Source organism: Notamacropus eugenii, chromosome 2 (genome assembly GCF_028372415.1).
Source record: "Notamacropus eugenii isolate mMacEug1 chromosome 2, mMacEug1.pri_v2, whole genome shotgun sequence".
NCBI classification, from domain to species: Eukaryota; Metazoa; Chordata; class Mammalia; order Diprotodontia; family Macropodidae; genus Notamacropus; species Notamacropus eugenii.
In genome coordinates this window covers 104,226,664-104,245,034 of record NC_092873.1, presented here as the reverse complement: position 1 = coordinate 104,245,034, position 18,371 = coordinate 104,226,664, and the positions used below count along the sequence as shown (strand labels likewise).

At 37.9% G+C, this 18,371-nt stretch overlaps 1 protein-coding gene and 1 pseudogene across 1 annotated transcript in view; both read right to left on the bottom strand.

Annotated features, from left to right (window-relative positions):
* LOC140526159 (H-2 class II histocompatibility antigen, E-S beta chain-like) overlaps positions 1-1,886 on the bottom strand; it is a 162,787-nt gene extending 160,901 nt beyond the window's left edge. The window contains exon 1 of the mRNA XM_072642138.1: positions 1,787-1,886. The gene's annotated coding sequence lies outside the window, so the exon portion shown is untranslated. The remainder of the gene's footprint in view (positions 1-1,786) is intronic.
* LOC140526162 (actin-related protein 2/3 complex subunit 2 pseudogene) lies at positions 1,866-15,917 on the bottom strand (annotated as a pseudogene).
* Between the last annotated feature and the right edge of the window lie 2,454 nt (positions 15,918-18,371).

The following is an 18,371-nucleotide window of genomic DNA, read 5'->3' as shown; positions in this document are numbered from 1 at the left end:
GCAGTATAAGTGAAAGTAAACAAAGTGAGCTATAGCCTGACTTGTCAGAGGCACAAAAAAGGTAAAGGACAGGGGAGAATGTTCTCAAGGATCTGGATAGTTCTTCTCTTAAATAGTCAGGCAGACTGATGTGATAAAGTACGAAGTTCAAGGGAGTTTTTCTTAATAACTGCCAGGTGGCAACAAACTCAATATTTATTAAGTTTCCATATATTAGAAAATCACTAGACAAATTGTCATATGTGAATGTAGTGGAATGCTACTGAATCACAAGAATTCACAGGCACAGGTTCAGAAAAACCTGGGAAGAATTTGTGAACTGAGGCAGAGTGAAACGAGCAAAATCAGAAGAATAATTTATACACTAACAAAAATATTGCAGAAAGGAGAAGGGGTTTGTGTTTTTTGACATATATGGACCTTTTGAGCTATAAATCTATGCTCTTATGATTTCCTCTGGACTTTAAACTGTTCTGAGGGCTAACTCTAATAATGACGAAAATCATAAGAAGCTGTCTCCCTGCGAGATGGCATTGACATCATGTCCTGGTCAGGTGGCCTGCCAATTGTCCCACAGATATCGGGGGAACACAATAGAAAATTTGTGTCCCTGAGATTGGATTACATAACATGGAATAATGTTTTGGGCTTTCTTAGAAAAAGGCATTGGGTCACTCAGAGCACAGAAATCCAGGTGATCCATCAGGGAGTTTAATGGTTACAGCGGGTGAGGAATTTTGGAAAAGTCAATGAGTAGCTAGAAAGGGATATCTTGTTCATAAGCTTAATCAAGACATGGACATAAACAAGATAAGCCAGAATTATTTTTTCTCTTTCTGAATGGTCACTAAACTGATACATTAAGTGAAATACTGCATTATGGAGTTTACCTAGAATTCAGAAAAGCATTGAATTAAGTTTTTCATACTATTCCCATTGAGAAGTTGGGGAGCTGTGAGCTAATGAGTAGCTTCATTAAGGGAAAAAAATACCATTCTCTGTATTTCAAGCACAGGTCTGTCAGAGATGGTTTAAATTTAGTTAACATTATATTAAATCTGAGCCTCTCTACTTAGAAAGAGAAATGTATACCCAGAAAAGTAATATGAGGCATGCATATAACATAAGACTTTATGAGGTAACAGTTATGGAAATATTGAAGTGGGAAAAATTCATTCAATGACAAAGTTTAGAGATAAAGTAAGGTATCTATAGTCATATAATAATGCTCTAAATCACTATTGATTACAGAGATGCAAATCAAAACAACTCTCAGATATTACATCACACCCATCAGATTGGTTAACATGGCAAAACAGTAAGATGATAAATGTTGGAGAAGATGTGGGAGAGTTGGAACACTAATTGGTTTTTGGTGGAGCTGTGAGCTGATTCCAATGATTCTGGAGAGCAATTTGAAACTGTGCCTAAAGGGCTACAAAAATGTCCGTACTCTGTGACCCAGCAATACTCCTTCTACAAATGTATCCCCAAGAGATCATAAAAGTGTGAAAGGGTCCCACATGTATAAAAATATTTGTAGCGGCACTCTTTGTGGTGGCCAAAAACTAGAAATCAAGGGGATACCCATCAATTGGGGAATGGTTGAATAAATTATGGTGTATGGATGTAATGAAACACTATTGTTCTACAAGAAATGATGAACAGGAAGCCTTCAGAGAGGCCTGGAAAGATATATAATCTGATGCTGAGTGAAAGGAGCAGAACCAGGAGAACTTTGTACAAAGCTGTTAGGGGCGGAGCCCTAATTACCGCATCAACTCACCCTGCCCAGGGGTCTTCAGACTTCTCTGGCTCCCCCCTTGGGGATCAGGGGGAGAAATTATCAGGCAGAACTCCGGAGGTGGATAAGAGCACCTTTATTACATGATAGTCAGCCAGAAGTCCCCCGTCCCCTTCCGTGTTGTGCCTTAAATCCCCCAGAACTCGCCCTCCTATTCCGGGTAAGCCCCTCCCCAGTTCCTCCCTGAGGGCGGAGCCCAGCCCAGTCCAGTAGTGCCGCCCCAGTGCCAGCGTGGCAATGCCGCGTCAGCAGTGCCACCGTGGCAAAGCCACGTCAGCAGGTCCAGACTCTTGGGCATCTCCTATCCACCCAGGGGGCCCAGGTCCAGAGCGCCCCTCACAACTCCCCCTTTTTGTTTTAATGATGGGGGCGGACGAGTTCTGCCTTTATGGACTCAAGAGACTCACGGACAGCTCTAAACAAACATGAGATGAGGCAAGGTAAGCATAAGCATACAAGAAACCCAAGAATCAACATGACGCCCCCTAAGGACACCCACTGGAGCAGCTGGTGCAAGTTCAACCCGTCCCACCAATCCCTTGCATCATTATAGTTTTTCTCCCAGTCCTCATGGAATTGTATTGTTGCTTTCTCCATAGCTCTAAGCACCAAATCTAGTGCTGCTAACTCGGAGGTAAAGTTAGTAACTGTAGTGGCATTGAAGCTGCAGATAAAGCTGGGTAAGTTGCAGTTCATCTCCTATGTTTGAAGAAGGGGCAACATGGTTGCATAGTAGGAGTATTGCGAGAAAGATCAGGAGCACCATTATGTTATAGATGGCTAAAGTCCTGACAAAGTTTCTGTAACTTTCTTTGTTGTCTCTATCATGCCCCCTGTGACTTCTTCATCGTGATTGCTGTCTTCCAACACTCGGATACGTTTCACTGGAACCCACACTTCTTTGTTCTCATCTGTTAAAACACAAACATATCCTTTTCCCCAAGTTAATACTATATGAGGACCAAACCATCGTTTATTCTCATCACGCCACATCACCTTATGGGCTTTGGTATTCAATGCATTTGCTGTAACTGACTTGGTCTTAATACACTCAGTCTTTGTAGGAGATGTTAAAAATTTCATAGCGGCTGATAAGCCATCATCATCAAATTTCAAATAATTTAATGTGTAAACAGCCAATTGTAATTTGCCATCAACTCCTGGTCCAGCTCCCCCTTTTTGTTTTTGCAAATAAGTTTTCAATGAGCGATTTGCCCACTCTACTATAGCGTGACCAGTAGGATTATGGGGGATTCTAGTAACATGTGATATAGAGAATTCTGCCATGAACTGTTGAATGGCTTTGCTAGTATAAGCTGGACTATTGTCTGTTTTAATACTTCTCGGCATATCATGATGGGCAAAGCAATGTAAGAGGTGTGCACTTGACAGCTTCTCCACACCTCACTGACATCCTTCTACAACATCTATCGTTGCTGGGGTGCAATCTACTTTTTACTAATAATTCTGATATCATTACGGCCCAAAAATGAAAAGAATGTTTGTGAAGGAGTAAGGTTGTCATAATCTAAGGTTAAGTTGTTCATTGTATATACGGCCTGTGCCAATTGTTCCTGAGGGGACCTACCTTTTTGTTTTTGAAGGAACAGGTTGAGAGTTTTATTCTTCCTATATACTATTGCCTGACTCATAGAGTTATATGGTATTCCTTAAATATGAATGATTTATAAAAAGAAATTCAATATTAGAACTGGAGCCCAAGTACAGGCGCTCAAGCACCACACCCTGTCCCCCTTTAAACTGATGGGACCCAACACATTTTTGGGATAAGGGATGAAGGTCTCAACTTCTGAAATTGCTTCCTGCTGAAATTGGACGTAGAGCTGACCCTGCCTCACAGGGTCCGAACGTTGGAGGGGTTGTGTCTTTAACCAATATGAGGAACTTGATGATTCAGAGGGTGATAGGTGATGGTCTTGGACAAAGAAACCTAGAAAACATAGATCTGGCACAAAGATTAAACAAACAAGAATCAAAAAGGAGTAAGAATAAAATAACTAGAAGTGAGGTGGGTGTGAGAATACTGTCAAACATCCTCACACTCTCTTGATATACTTAGTAACTATCTAGGATAGGAGGGGTTTGAATGATTCATATTTGTCTCCAACCTCCTTATCTGCTTTCTATGTATTTTGATCAAGCTTTTATTTAGCTTTCCAAATCTCTAGAACTGATCATTCAAACTGCTTCATATTCCTTTATATTTCTACCATAGACAAGATAGTGCATAAGTTATTACTGTTAACTAGCATAGCTGTATTATCTTAAACAAAAGAGATTTCTAAGTTGAATTTCGCAACTGAATAGATGATCATCGTTGTTTCATCAGCTTGTTTATCTTTTTCTGATTATATTCACTCTGGAAGAAAAACTTTGGAAATTAAGCTGTTAATAAGTTCACACATTAGTATTAACTTTTGCTTATTGAAACAACAAGATCTGTTCTGCTTTATAGATCATTACATATTAAGTAGCAATACATTATCTTGAAAATGAAAATTTTAATAGATTTCAGCCTTATTTTGAAAAATATTTCTTCTAAAAATATTCCTTGTTCTTTCTTAAAACAGTTGAAATTTTATCATACTAAACCTTTTTTTAAAAAGATTAGATGAAACCTCTTAAAATGATGGTTGTCTTTTCACTTTGAAGCAAAAATAAACCTTTTAAAACTAAAATTTATTAAAACTTAGTTGGTATAAAAATATCCTAAGGAATATAAATTCCCCAAGTATTATAACAAATCAAATTCTTAGGTATTCCAGACTTCCTAGATATCACAAAATGTTTTAATAAAAGTGCATAATAGAATCTCACATTGGTAACAGTAAGAGACTGATTACAAAAAATTACTGCTTCAAACAATAGGGACATCTTAAGGTGAGTCTTAAATCATTTACATAAATTTCTGAACATGTTCCAGTTTCAGATAAAAATAATATTAAGTTTTCCAGTAAGATTATACAAAAGGGCTCACATGTTATACTGACTACTTGTAATTGATCATAGAAGTTTGCTATAAAAGGAAAAAATATTGACATGTGATATAGCAAATATGATAGGATAAAACTTCTTTGACTCTGTTTGAATTCAGATAGGAGTGAAATTTTCCAATCATGCAGTATCTGTATTATAGCCAGACTCAGGAATAGTCAGGTGGAAAATATTCCTTTATAAAAGAACACAATGAGGAAACTGACCAGGAGGATCCCATCCTAGATTGAGTCTAGAATTGTCCCCTCAGTGTTTCCTCTCCAGATACAAATTTCACCTGCTAACAGTACAGGATGTAGGATCACAGTCCCTCTGAGTAACTTCTGGCATATTCTTTCAGATACTGATTTAATGCAGACAACTATACCCAAATTCACACTTAAACAAAAATATTTATGGTCCCAAATGCTTTTACCTTAAACAGCAAACTTCACTAATCCCAACTTAAAGCCAAATACAGTTAAGCAATGAGGATTAATAGGACTCACATACATATGAGATTTCATTTAAGATCCTTCCTTCTCAAATTTAAACCTTGTCCTGATATAAAAGTTAATTATTAAAAATCTTTTCCATCTATTACAACTATAGAGCAAGCCACATTCATTGTTTATGAATTATATAAGCCAAACAAATTTCTTTCTTGGGACTGATGACCTTGTCCACATGAAAGAAGCCTTGGCAGTTTTAAAATTAAAAGGAATTGGCATGAATCCCATGCTTGCCAAACCCCAAACATACTGTCTGGACTGTTCTGAATGGGCAGAACCAGTCTAAATAAATTTTTTACTCCATTCTTTTCTTTCTATACACAGTAATCAATTAACAATATTAAGTTTAGCATTAAAACAGCAACTTCAAAAACTTAGTTAAGAATCTTACAACTTTTATAAATGATAAACAAATTATTTTAGCTGTAATTTCTTCTTCAGGTAAAGGTGAAAATACCTGGTTTTCTAAATGGCAATTACAAAACATTATAAGATAAGGTTAGTAGGACTGATAAAATTTTTAAGTAACATAAATGGCTACACACAATTTTTCCAACATCTTTTAGTTTCAACAAGATTCAGATTACCAATTGCTTTCTCTAATACCATTTCTGGGTTACAGAGTAAAATAAAAATCATAATGGTTCTAATTTTTAAGCAAGAAAATTTCACATCTATGTCTACTCCTCAAAAATGTGTTTGAAAGAGAAAAGTTGTAAAACTGCAAGTGGAAGTGAGGGAGACTCTGGAACAAAGTCCAGTGGCGCCAGTCCTCCTCCTTTCCACTTGGAAATTCACATCTTCATCTCTGAGGTGTCTTTTTTCATTTTTAGTTTTATGCATATTCTCAATTTGCCTTAATGCCAAATAATACAATAAATTCTGACCTGTCTTAAACATCCAATTAGGAGTGACATGTTTCACTTAAAATATGACCAAAATAACAACTTGTATCCCATACACAAAAACTTTTCTTTTAGGTGAGGCATGAGATAATTAAAATGCTATTCAATCTGCCTTTGTGATAGGAGGGGAAAAATTTCCCCAATTTCTTCTTGTCTTTCTCTCCACCTTCATAACTTGGCCAGAGTTAGAAAGTAGAAAGAGAGAGAGAATTTTACCAACAAATTTCCAATAAATTCCAAAACTTTTATGCTTTCCTTAAACTTCATACACATGTTGTACTACTAGTGGGCTTTGATTAAAGCTCCTTTAAAACTTCACATATTATTGCCTTGTATTTCTTATGTAAAACTGCATTTAGCAGCATTATAAACTAAATAATATAAGATTAGTTTCTCACTTTCTCTCTCCCATTCTCCTCCCTGATGCTGCAGCCATCAGAGAGAAGGGATGAGGGGGAGGGAAAGAGATAACATTCTGAATTCCAGCTACAAAGGAGCTGGCCGTAATAAATCACAAACACACACACACAGAACATGTAAAGACTGAACACATATACAGACAATAAAAAAATTCAAAAACTGAGAAAAGATTGTCAGAAATCCTCTGCACAAATTAGACCTATGGCTTGATTTCTTTTACTTAGTTCCAGACATAATTTTAAACTTATTGGTTCCATATATTCAGCATGATACTCTATAATGTCCTCCTTAACCGACACATTCTTTCTAAACTCTAATTGCTTCAAATTTTTTTTATGCTTATCTTAAGAGGCTCAGTCTCCAAATTATTAATTTTCTTTGTTCCTTCTGTGCTGCGTGCTAGTCCTGTCTCCCCTCCCTGATTCCTCACTCCCTGAATTCTTTCTATGCTGCACAGCCAATAGAATTGAAGCAGTTCCCCCTTTTGAACCTCCCCCTCTCTCCTCCAGTTTTTCTTTGTCCCTGGTGGCTAATTCTTTGTTCCCCTTTTTTCCAACGCCATTTTTCTTAATTTCCTTTAACTTTTCCCAGGAATAAATAGATGGTACATCATCATCTGAAGTTTCCCTCAAAGAATCTCCCACCTGGGTGCCACTATGCTCAGTGAGAAAAGGGCGCTGCAGCAACAGGTTTATCAGGGAGTAAAAGGTGAAATCATGATCGGTCAGAGTGCCAGGTTTAGTTTCAGCATAAGAGACCATCTGCTGACAGACTACACCCCATCTCGCGGGGTCGATTCCTGTATGCTCTACCCACGGGCTGACCGTCCAAATCTTATCGACCCAAGAGCGGCAGTCTTTGATATGAGTCTTAATGCCCTGTGCTCGGCAGACCTTATAAATTTGACAGGCGAGTACGCCTTTCTCCTCCGGATTCATTCGGGCTTTAATCACCTTTTGTCCCATTCTTCCTAAGCCTACAAGGACTTAGGGCTGCCTAGTCTTCCCCCACCCGCCTGCGGTCTGGGGGGCTAGCGGTCTCCTAGCAGTCCCTGTTTGGGCGCCAGCTGTTAGGGGCGAAGCCCCCTAATTACCGCATCAACTCACCCTGCCCAAGGGTCTTCAGACGTCTCTGGCTCCCCTCGGGGGGTCGAGGGGAGAATCACTAGGCAGAACACCTGAGGTGGGTAAGAGCAGCTTTATTACATGACGGTCAGCAAGAAATCCCCCCGTCCCCTTCCGTGTTGTGCCTTAAATCCCCCAGAACTCGCCCTCCTATTCCGGGTAAGCCCCTCCCCAGTTCCTCCCTGAGGGCGGAGCCCAGCCCAGTCCAGTAGAGCCGCCCCAGTGCCAGCATGGCAATGCCACGTCAGCAGTGCCACCGTGGCAAAGCCACGTCAGCAGGTCCAGACTCTTGGGCATCTCCTATCCACCCAGGGGGCCCAGGTCCAGAGCGCCCCTCACACATTCCCATTGAAAACATAAGAGAACATAGGAATAAATGGAGTCTTCCACAAAATAATAAGCAGTATCTACCTAAAATCATCAGCAAGCATTATATGTAATGGAGACCAGCTAGAAGCATTTACAATAAGACAGGGGTGAAACAAGGATATCCGTTATCACCATTGATGTTTAAAATGATATTATAAATGTTAGCTTTAGCAATAAGAGAAGAAAAAGAAATTGAAGGAATTAAAATAAGCAAAGAAGAAACTAAGTTATCACTCTTAGCAAATGATATGATGATATCCTTAGAAAATCAAGTAAAAAATTACTTGAAATTATAAACAACTCTGGCAAAGTTGCAGGTTACAAAATAAACTCAAAGAAATCATCTTCATTTTCTATATATTACTAACAAAGCCCAACAGCAAGTGATAGAAAGAGAAATCACATATAAAGCTATGGTAGATACTACAAAATATCTGGGAGTCTGCCTGCCAAAACAAACCCAGTGACTGTACGAATCAATTACAAAACACTTTTCATACAAATATTCAGATCTAAGTAAGTGAAAAATCATCAGTTGCTCATGGGTAGGTCATGCTAATATAATAAAAATGACAATTCTACCTAAATTAGTTTACTTATTCAGTGCCCTACCAATCAAACGACCAGATAATTACTTTCTAGAGCTAGAAAAAATAATATAAAATCTCATCTGGACGAACAAAAGATCCAGAATATCTAGGGAACTAATGAAAAGGAAATGCTTGGGAAGGGGGCCTAGCCCTTCCAGATCTCAAATTGTATTATAAAGCAGCAATCATCAAAACCACTTGGTACTGGCTAAGAAACAGAAGGGTAGATGAGTGGAATAGGTTAAGTAGTCAAGACCTTTTTGTCAATGAATACAGCAATCTAGTGTTTCATAAACCCAAGGATCCCAGATTCTGGGATAAGAAAGAATTGACTGTTTGACAAAAACTGCTGGGAAAACTGGATAACAGAGTGTCAGAAACTCAACATAGACCAATGCCTGACACTGTACGCAAGAATAAATCCCAAATAGATACATGATTTAGGTATAAAGACTGATAATATAAGCAAATTAGAGGAGCAAGGGATAATGTATTTGTCAGATTTATGGAGACTGGAGAAATTTTTGACCAAACAAGAGATAGAGGACATGATGAAATGTAAAATGAATAATTTTGATTACATTAAATTGAAAACTTTGCACAAACAAACACAGTGCAACCAAGATTAGGAGGGAAGTAGAAACCTGGGAAAGAATTTTTGCAATTAGTGTCTGTGATAAAGTCCTCATTTTTAAAATATAGAGAGAACTGAGTCAAATGTACAAGAATACAAGTCATTCCCCAATTGATAAATGGTCAAAGGACATGAACAGACAGTTTTCAGAGGAAGAAATCAAAGCTATCTATAGTCCTATGAAATAATGCTTCAAATCTCTACTGACTAGAGAGATGCAAATCAAAACATCTCTGAGGTACCATATCGTACCTATCTGATTGGCTAGCATGACAAAACAGGAAGATGATATATGTTGGAACAGATGCGTGAGAGTTGGAACATTAATTCACTGTTGGTGGAGGTATGAACTTATTTAACCACTATGGAGAGCAATTTGCAACTATGCCCAAAGGCCTACAAAAATGTACATACCCTTTAACCCAGCAATATCGCTTCTAGGACTATAACACAAAGAGATTACAAAAATGGGAAAGGGTCCCACATGTACAAAAATGTTTATAGTAGCTCTCTTTGTGGGAACCAAGAACTGTAAATTGAGGGGATGCCCTTCGATTGGGGAATGGTTGAACAAGTTATGGTATATGAATGTAATGGAATCCTATTGTGCTTTAAGAAATGATGAGCAGGAAGACTTCAGAAAGGGCTGGAAGGATTTATATGAACTGATAATGAATGAAATGAACAGAACCTGGAAAACTTTGTACACAGTAACAACCACAGTGTGCGAGAAATTTTTCTGGTAGATTTAGCTCTTCACAGCAAAGCAAGGACCTAAAAATTACCCAGGGGATTCTTGAGGCAAAATGCCTTCCAGATCCAGAGTAAGAGTTATGGAATTGGATAGCAGAATAAAGCAAACTGTTTTCTCTTGTGTTCTGTTTTGGTTTGATTTGGCTTTTCTCATGGTTTCTCCCATTCATTTTCATTCTTCCATGCAACAGGGCAAAAGTGAAAAATGTGGAAAATGTATTTAGTAAGAATGCATGTAGAACCTATATAAGATTGCAAACATTCTTGGGAAGGGAGGGAGAAAGGAGAGAGAAAGCAGGGGGAGGGGAAGAAAATCTAAGATTTATGAATGTGATTGTAGAAAACTGAAAACAAATAATTTTTTAAAAAAGAAGTATGACTTAAAGTTCCTGCAACAATAAGTGCTATAATTATAAATGATGGAATAGGAATAAATCCTGTATACACTGCTGGGAACGTTTTCAGAAAGCATGGCTCAGAACGATGAATTATTCCTGGAGATCAAGTTGAGATTTGTTGATTTTTGCTGAATGGACATTTACCATTATCTTTCCAAATAAACATTGGTATTTATTTTTCAGTGTTGCATTCAGACTATCTATGATTTTTTGTACCCACTCCTGTAACGACATTGAATCTTTACATTAATGAAGGAACACATCCCATGAATAAAACAGCTGCCTTAAGAAAGAAGCAAACCTTTCCTCTGCTACCTCACTACGTTTATGGAAGGAGTTTCTCTTTCATTTTAAAATAGAAACATGGTATTACTGAGAACCAATTCTTTACCAGTAAAATAAGAAAATGAAAATTTCTTGTTTAAAGTCATGTGTCAACCATACATTGGATTATTTGTCTGAGTTACAAATAGGAATTGCCAGAGAAGATAGAAAGAGGTAAATAAATCTATGTTACATGCAATTTCAGATAAGAATATTAGATGACTGATTAACATGTAAATATTTGTGTTTATTATCATTTAGGTTTTCTAGGTCTCAGTTGACTCCAGTATTTCATCTGGATTTCTAGTTAACTCAGAACTACCATCAACTGAACAATATGAACTTATTCTAATTATGGAAAGTGATATCTCACATCAGATAATCTTCCTATCTCCCTGTACAATTGAATGTAATCAGTAGTGGGAATTTAAAGTAAATACAATTCTTGCTGAATTATGCCCCTACATGAGTATATTCTAAGAACTCTCATATAATCATGATCTTTTGATGTGGATAACTCTGCGTTGAATCTGTAAAGAAAAGAATATCATTGAGAAGACCTGACATCATGCAAACTTCAAGAAGGGCCACAAGCTACCCTTTAGTGTACTAAAGTAAAAGTTCAAGGGGGATGGCAGGGGAAAAAGAGACAGTTTAAGCACCATGATCACTGGAAACAGAGAAGTCAAATTTAAACTTAAGTGGTAGGAAAGAAAGGAACAAGTCATACAAGAGATAAGATGTAACATCATGGTGACCCACAAAATCCAGAAGGAATAAGAATGAGTGCCAAAATGGTTGAAATGAAAAAACAAAGCAGCAACACAGTGGAGAAGAAAAAAGTGAGTGCTAGATTATATAAACAAACAGCAGAAGAGAGGCAAGTATGTACTCTTTTAACTACCACAGAGGATAAAACATTGATGCCTTTCTAGAAATCTATAAAGAAAGGAGGAGATAAACCTTAAAAAGAAAATGGAAATGGGTCATAATAGGAAAGTGTTAGCAAGTAGGCATAATGCTTAGCACGTTAGCTCACTTTGTAGGAAATGAAGGCTCAGAAAAAAAATCTTAAATTCTTTGTTATTTTGTAATAAAACACAGCTAGTGTACACAACTGTGTTTGGCAAACATACATTACCACCACTATAACAAATTCTTTGATTTTTTTCAGTGATATCATCCCACAATACTCCAGTTTTTGATCAAAAGCTCATTGAAAAGGCAAAAGATTCTTATAAAAAATGCAACTTATCTAGCCATGTGTATTTTCTGAAGCATGTTTTTGGTATTGTAACATTGTATGGGACATTTGAAAGCTAGATTTGATTGATCTTAGTTATGACTAATGCACAGCAAGATTCTTAGCCATCAAAATGTGGTTAGCTTAGTAAAATTAAGACAAAAAAGTAAACTATTATATTTTTGAAATATTTTTACTTAGAAGAATTAAATATTATCCATTAGTTACACAGGCCCATACCCTAAGCATGCCGACTAACCAAGGTTACACTTTAATATTTTTCATAAACCAAAATATGCTTGCATTTATGTACAGTAAAAAAAAATACAATGGTGCAATGAAATAATTTACACTATTAGGTTTTATTTTGTTAATACTTGCATATCAAATTCTCATTAAAAGTAAATTACATCAAAACGTGTTTTTTTATTATACACATTTATGTTTATGGTCCTTACTAAGATGAGATTGATAACTTCTTTAAGTAGAATTCATATGATGATTAATTTCCCAGTTTTAAAGTTAAGCAAATTTAATTCTTTCTACCTTGTGTTCTAACAAAGAAGATCTTTTTCCCTGGCATATTTATCAAATTGATTAGGGCGACTGTTGAAAAAAAAGAGTTATCTCTGGCTAATATGCCAAAAATAAAATTTGCTGAATATAAAAAAGAAAGAAAAGAAAAAAATGCAGTAAATACTGATTCGGATTGGGTGGATGAAAGAACGAGGAGAGTCAAACAAAAAACAAAATTTCAACAAAATTTTGCCATGAACTTCCACAAGTCTGCATGACTGACAGTCTTGGTCAAATTGGCAAATGCTGCCAATTCTATTCCCAAAATTTCTCTTGGAGTGGTTGGGCAGCAAAGACCACATTTACCATTCCTCAGCCCTTTCTGAAACCACAATGACTCTCAGGTAAATGACCATCTTCCTATTATGCAGGATTCTGACAAGAACCTTGCCAGCAGTGACTAAGAGAGAGATAGTCCTCCTCCATTCCACCCTCACTCTAGCCTCTTGATTGTCACAGAACAACCTATTTCCTTTTCTTTTCTAGAGATGGAGAATGGAGGCATCCCTGAACTCTTGGGAGATTACGTCCTCTGGCGATATAACCCAGAATATTTCATTCAGCTCTTGTGTGAGTAGTGGCCCCTCTGCCTTGTAAATTTCAGGTAAAACAGAATCAGTACCTGGTACTTTCACTCACATCGGCATTAAAAATCTATTCTTCATTTAGATGTTCAGTTCCAGAGGGGCTGACTTCAACTTGAAGTATATGTTCAGTGTCTATAGTATTCATTGATAACAGTCTGTTTAAATAGTTATGGAAGTGTTCAGTTTACCTTTCCAGGATCATGACCTTATCACTAATCAATGTGACTCCATCAGCATTGAGTAATTGAGATGCACCATAGGTCTTTGTTCCATAAATAGCCTTCAGAGAATTCAATTCAAAGTGCTTTGGATTGTTACTATCAGTATAAAGCTGAAGTCTTACATGAGCCAAGAATCCTGCATCTCTCTAAGTTTCACTTGTACTTTACTTTTAATGGAATTAAATGCTACCTTCTCAGAGATGGATGAAGTATGCTGCTGGTAAACCTTATGGAGTTCTGGTTTCTCTTTTAGTAGCTTCTGAATTCCTTCACCATTTTTGGCAAAGCAATCTTGATGTCTGCAAGTGTTTTGGCCCAGATAAGTAAATGCAGTGCAGTACACAAATCTTTGAAAGCTGCCCACTCCTTTTCTGTTCCACCATTGCTAACCATGTGTCAGCTCAACTTTCCTTCCAAGTTGGCAATAAAATGTTCACACACAGAGAAGTGCTCTCATCTGTTGACACTGAGCTTGCTAGTCTTCATCTTGCCTTGGAGTCACAACTTTCGTTGAATGTGAATGTGTAGCTTGGAGAAGATAATCTGTGATCAGTCCAGCACTCTGCACCACACATCACCTTTGTCACTCTCACATCCTGTCTGTCTCTTCTTCTTATGATGACATAGTCTATTAAATACCAATGTTTACAGCAAGGATTCATCCACAAAGTTGTTTTTTTTTTTTTATTTTAGGAGAAAAATAAGTTAATATTGTATTTCCTGCAACTCATTACCAGTAATGTATTGCAAAGCGAAACAGCTTGGAAAGAGGGTGAGACAGAAGGGAGGGAGGTGGTGGTGGTGAGGGAGAGATAAAGAAAAAGAATTAAATTGATCAAAGTGGAATTCTTTTTTTTTTTTTTTTAATTCTTGGGAACTATGAAGTCCTTGCAAGCACAGCTCGATTCTGCAGATTATTTTCCAAACGTGTACAAAATAGAATCAAAATGGGAGAATTCCTTTAGAATCTGGAGAGGTGCAATATTAAAAGCTACGATTATTGGGTAGCAAGCGCTCCAGCATTCTGTTGTCAGTCTCCTACTCCTTCTGTTCCCATGAGTTTAGCAGGATGAAAATGTCTTCCCTGTGATTGTTTTCATTTCCTTTTTTTCTGCATCTGGGCGTGTACGATTCAGCACCTTGAGGAAGTCGGATGTTTTTGCCCGCATTCTTGTGTGAATATAAGCCTTAGAGCATTTGATGTGATAGTGCAGGTAATCCTGGAATGTGTGAATCAAGTTAATGGTGTTGTCTCTGGCATTAGGATTGGCATGGCTGGGGAACAGCACAAAAGTGATATAGCCAATTTTGTCGCCCACAGCGGCATCTGTGTCTTTCAGTTGTAAAGGAGGTACCCTGTGGCTGAAGAGGACCTGTGGAGCTGTGTGGAGAGCCCTGTGTCCTTCTTTGAACTCCTGCATGAACACCTTTCCAGTCACCACATCGTCATCGTCCTTAAATACTATGCAAAAGACAACGGTGACTAGATCCTTCTTTGACTCAGCGTACATGGTCTCATCATCTCTGTAATGGATTTCTGCCCTGTTCTCGCCCTCCTTTCCCTCTTCCTGGAATGTGAAGTATTTCTCAAAGACGGAGGCAAAACCGTTTCGTGTCAACACTCCAGCCTGATGCGCGGCGGAGTCCTTTGAAGCAGGTAGGCTCTCGAGGTCATACAGCAAAGATACATTGTATCCTGCTTCTGGACTTACCAAGAAACTTCCATACACCCTCTTCAGCAACTCCTCAGCTCCATGTGCTTGCAGTTCCTTGTAGAATTTCAAAGGAATACTCACCATCACTTTTGTTTTGTCCCCTTGGGATTTGAAATATGATAAAGGACTCCATCAAAGTCTGCAAATGTTACTTCTACCGCCTCTGGTTTGTTTCCGGCGGCCGCGTTCTCGAGCTTGAGCGCGAGCGTCTCCTCGGTGGTGCGGGTGTTCACCTCCAGGGGGACCGTGGCGGCGGCGGCTGAGGGGGCTGCCCCGGCCGGGAAGGAGAAAGGGCGGGGGAGGAGGCGAGGAGGGAGCCGCGAGGCTCACCCCGACCCGGGAGGTAGGGAGAGGGAGCGGGGCTGGGGGGCAGGGGGCAGGGCGCACGCCTCCACACGCGCAGCGGCTCGGGCCCTCCTCCCCTGCCCTCCGGCCTCGGCGACCTGGCCCGCACCCGCCCGCCAAGCAGCCGCCGGTCCGCGTCTCACCGAGCGCCCCCGGTCCCGCCCAGCCCCGGCTCCAGCCGGACACTCCATCCACAAAGTTTTACGGCACTTACGTAAATGGAAACCAGGGCTGTTGGTGAGGTCTGTCATGCCAAAGTCTATAGCAGTAAGTGGCCATGGGTGTTACCATTCCAGGCTCCATTCCTCTCCAGGACTCCAGCCCATGTCTTATGGTCTACTTCGTTCTGGCAGTAAAGTCACCAAGAATTATGTCCTCTTTATCCTGTTCCACCTGTGACACATTAGTCTGTGCCCTTGATGAGACAGCCTTGGTATTGTTACAACTGTATCTCTAATTCTTCATCTCACGGCAAATGTCAGTAACCATGAAAGATAAACTTCAAAACATTTATAATATAATTTTGTTGCAATAACCGAACATCTCTAGGTTACCTTAATAGGATGAGAGTATGAAAGAACTTAATGATTTTTTTAACATTCCTACTCTAAATTTGGGGATGCTATTTGTTTCAAGTTCCTATTTTAAATAACTAGGTGAATGAGTTCTTTGATTTGCCATCTATCTGCTTGTTAATGATTATGCATTCATATATGACATCAAGTCTGCACAGTACCTTCTCTTTTCTAGGTGATATAATGACTTATACATACTTACATTCTAAAAGGGGAAATGGGACAAAGATTTGATGTGATAAAAATGTAAAAGTTTAAGTTTCATATCAACTTTATTTTGAGAAAATCAACAAGACTCTTTTCTTAAAAAGAAATCGAAGTTTGTGGATATAACTGGCTTCCAAGCATTTCTGTCAGTAACAATGACAAAAGTACAAGTAAATATAATGTTTCTGGAGGATATACTTTTAATTTTTTTCTTTTATCCTGAAGATAATTAATTACAATTAAGAACAAGATTGAGCAAGTAAAGCACTGATCACCCTTAAGGTTCAATCACATACACATAGATGAATTTTTTGTTGTAAAAGCATTTTTTGCTTTCATTCACCATTAGGATAAACAGACTTTAATTATGTTTTAGTATTGTAAGTTCTCAAAAATTGATTGTGGATTGTACATACAAAATTGCATTAATAGCAAATCACTCTCCACCCCTCACCCCCACTTTAAAGTTTTTCTCTGATAATATTAAGAGACAGAAGGGTTCATTTTACAAATCAAGATTTCATGGATCCTTTTAATATTTCATTCATCCTGTAGATGGTATTAATTGTATCAGGGACAGAGGGCAGATAAAGATAGAAAAGTGAAGTGGTATGCAAAACCTGAAATTCTCTGAACTCTCAGATGAATTATGGGTTCTTAATTGGATGTTCTTATAGTTCTGTTATTAATAAGGTTAACTCCATAAGACAAGAACTGGTTTTCACCAAATTAACTAGTTACTGGAAGAACAAATGAAAGAGGTTCAATTAGACCTTACTAAATTGTATGAGGTCTTATCGCTAGCAGCTTTTAGCAGAATTATCTAGGAACTCTGCAAGTAACCTGGAGCCAGGGAAGCAAATCTACTAGAAGGAGCCCTGTCCAGAGCTGTCCTAGAAATAAGGCCTATTCCAGAATTCCCAAGAGAAAAATGTTTCCCAAGATGTGATGGTACATGATGCAGCTAAGAACCAAGAAGAAGCAAAGTTATTAATAGATATTTGGAGTGGGTTATAAGGGGCAAACTGTATTGAGGACATTTCATTTTTTTCATATAAGTCATCATTAATGTTTCCTAGTATTTGTGATTGCCTAATAAAATATGTGATTCTTTAATCTTTGAGGTATTGTAGACCCTCCTATGATGAAAGTGGAGAAAACAGTGATGGGAAAATTTCAATTTTTGAAATTATATTTTATTATGGCTTTTCTCCTGAACACCGTGTGACCCTGAAACCTATTTCCTGTTAACCTCAACTGGCTTAAAAAAACAAGTGGCGAATAGGGCACGCACCCTGGAGTCAGGAAGACAAAGTTCAAATCTGGCCGCAGATATTTGATACAGGATGTATGACCATGGGCACGTCACTGAACTTTTTGTATCAAAATTGTCTTGGAAGCCAACTTTTGTATCAAAAAAAAAAAGAGTCTCTGAATCAAGGGAAGATTTTTGACATTTCCAAGATAAGAATTCAAATGAGAAAAAGAAAAGAATACAACCTCTGACCATTAAGATTTTATTAGTGGAAGAATTTCCCTAACACTGAGGCTTACTGACATATAAATTCTTTCTTCTCAATTAGCCTCCTATGACTTCTTTAACATGAAGCATTATAGGTTTTATAACTGCAGGATTTGGCAAACCCAGTGTTTATTCTGTAATCTGACTTACTTTACCTACTGAGTCTATTTAACTGTTAAGTGTTTAACTGTTTACATTTCCTTGGGAGATGTATGAGATTATGTTCCTACTTAAGTTTCTTCAACTTTTATGACATTGAAGGAATAGTAGGATTAGGAATTGATCTTTAAAAAAACATTTCATTACCTGAAAGAAAATGAGATTGCAGTATGTAAAAGAATGTATTTCTTTTCTATTTGACATACTTTTCTCTAGAAAGACACAATCATAAACTCTAAACTTTTTCAAGGCTTTTTATTTTAATCCTGAAGTTGTGCTTGAGCAGAAGACCTGAGATTTTAACCTCTATCATATCTATGTTATGTTATGGTAGATTTATTTCAGCAGCAGTAGCCTCCTACACAAGCTCAAAGAAGAGATATTTCTGTCTAAC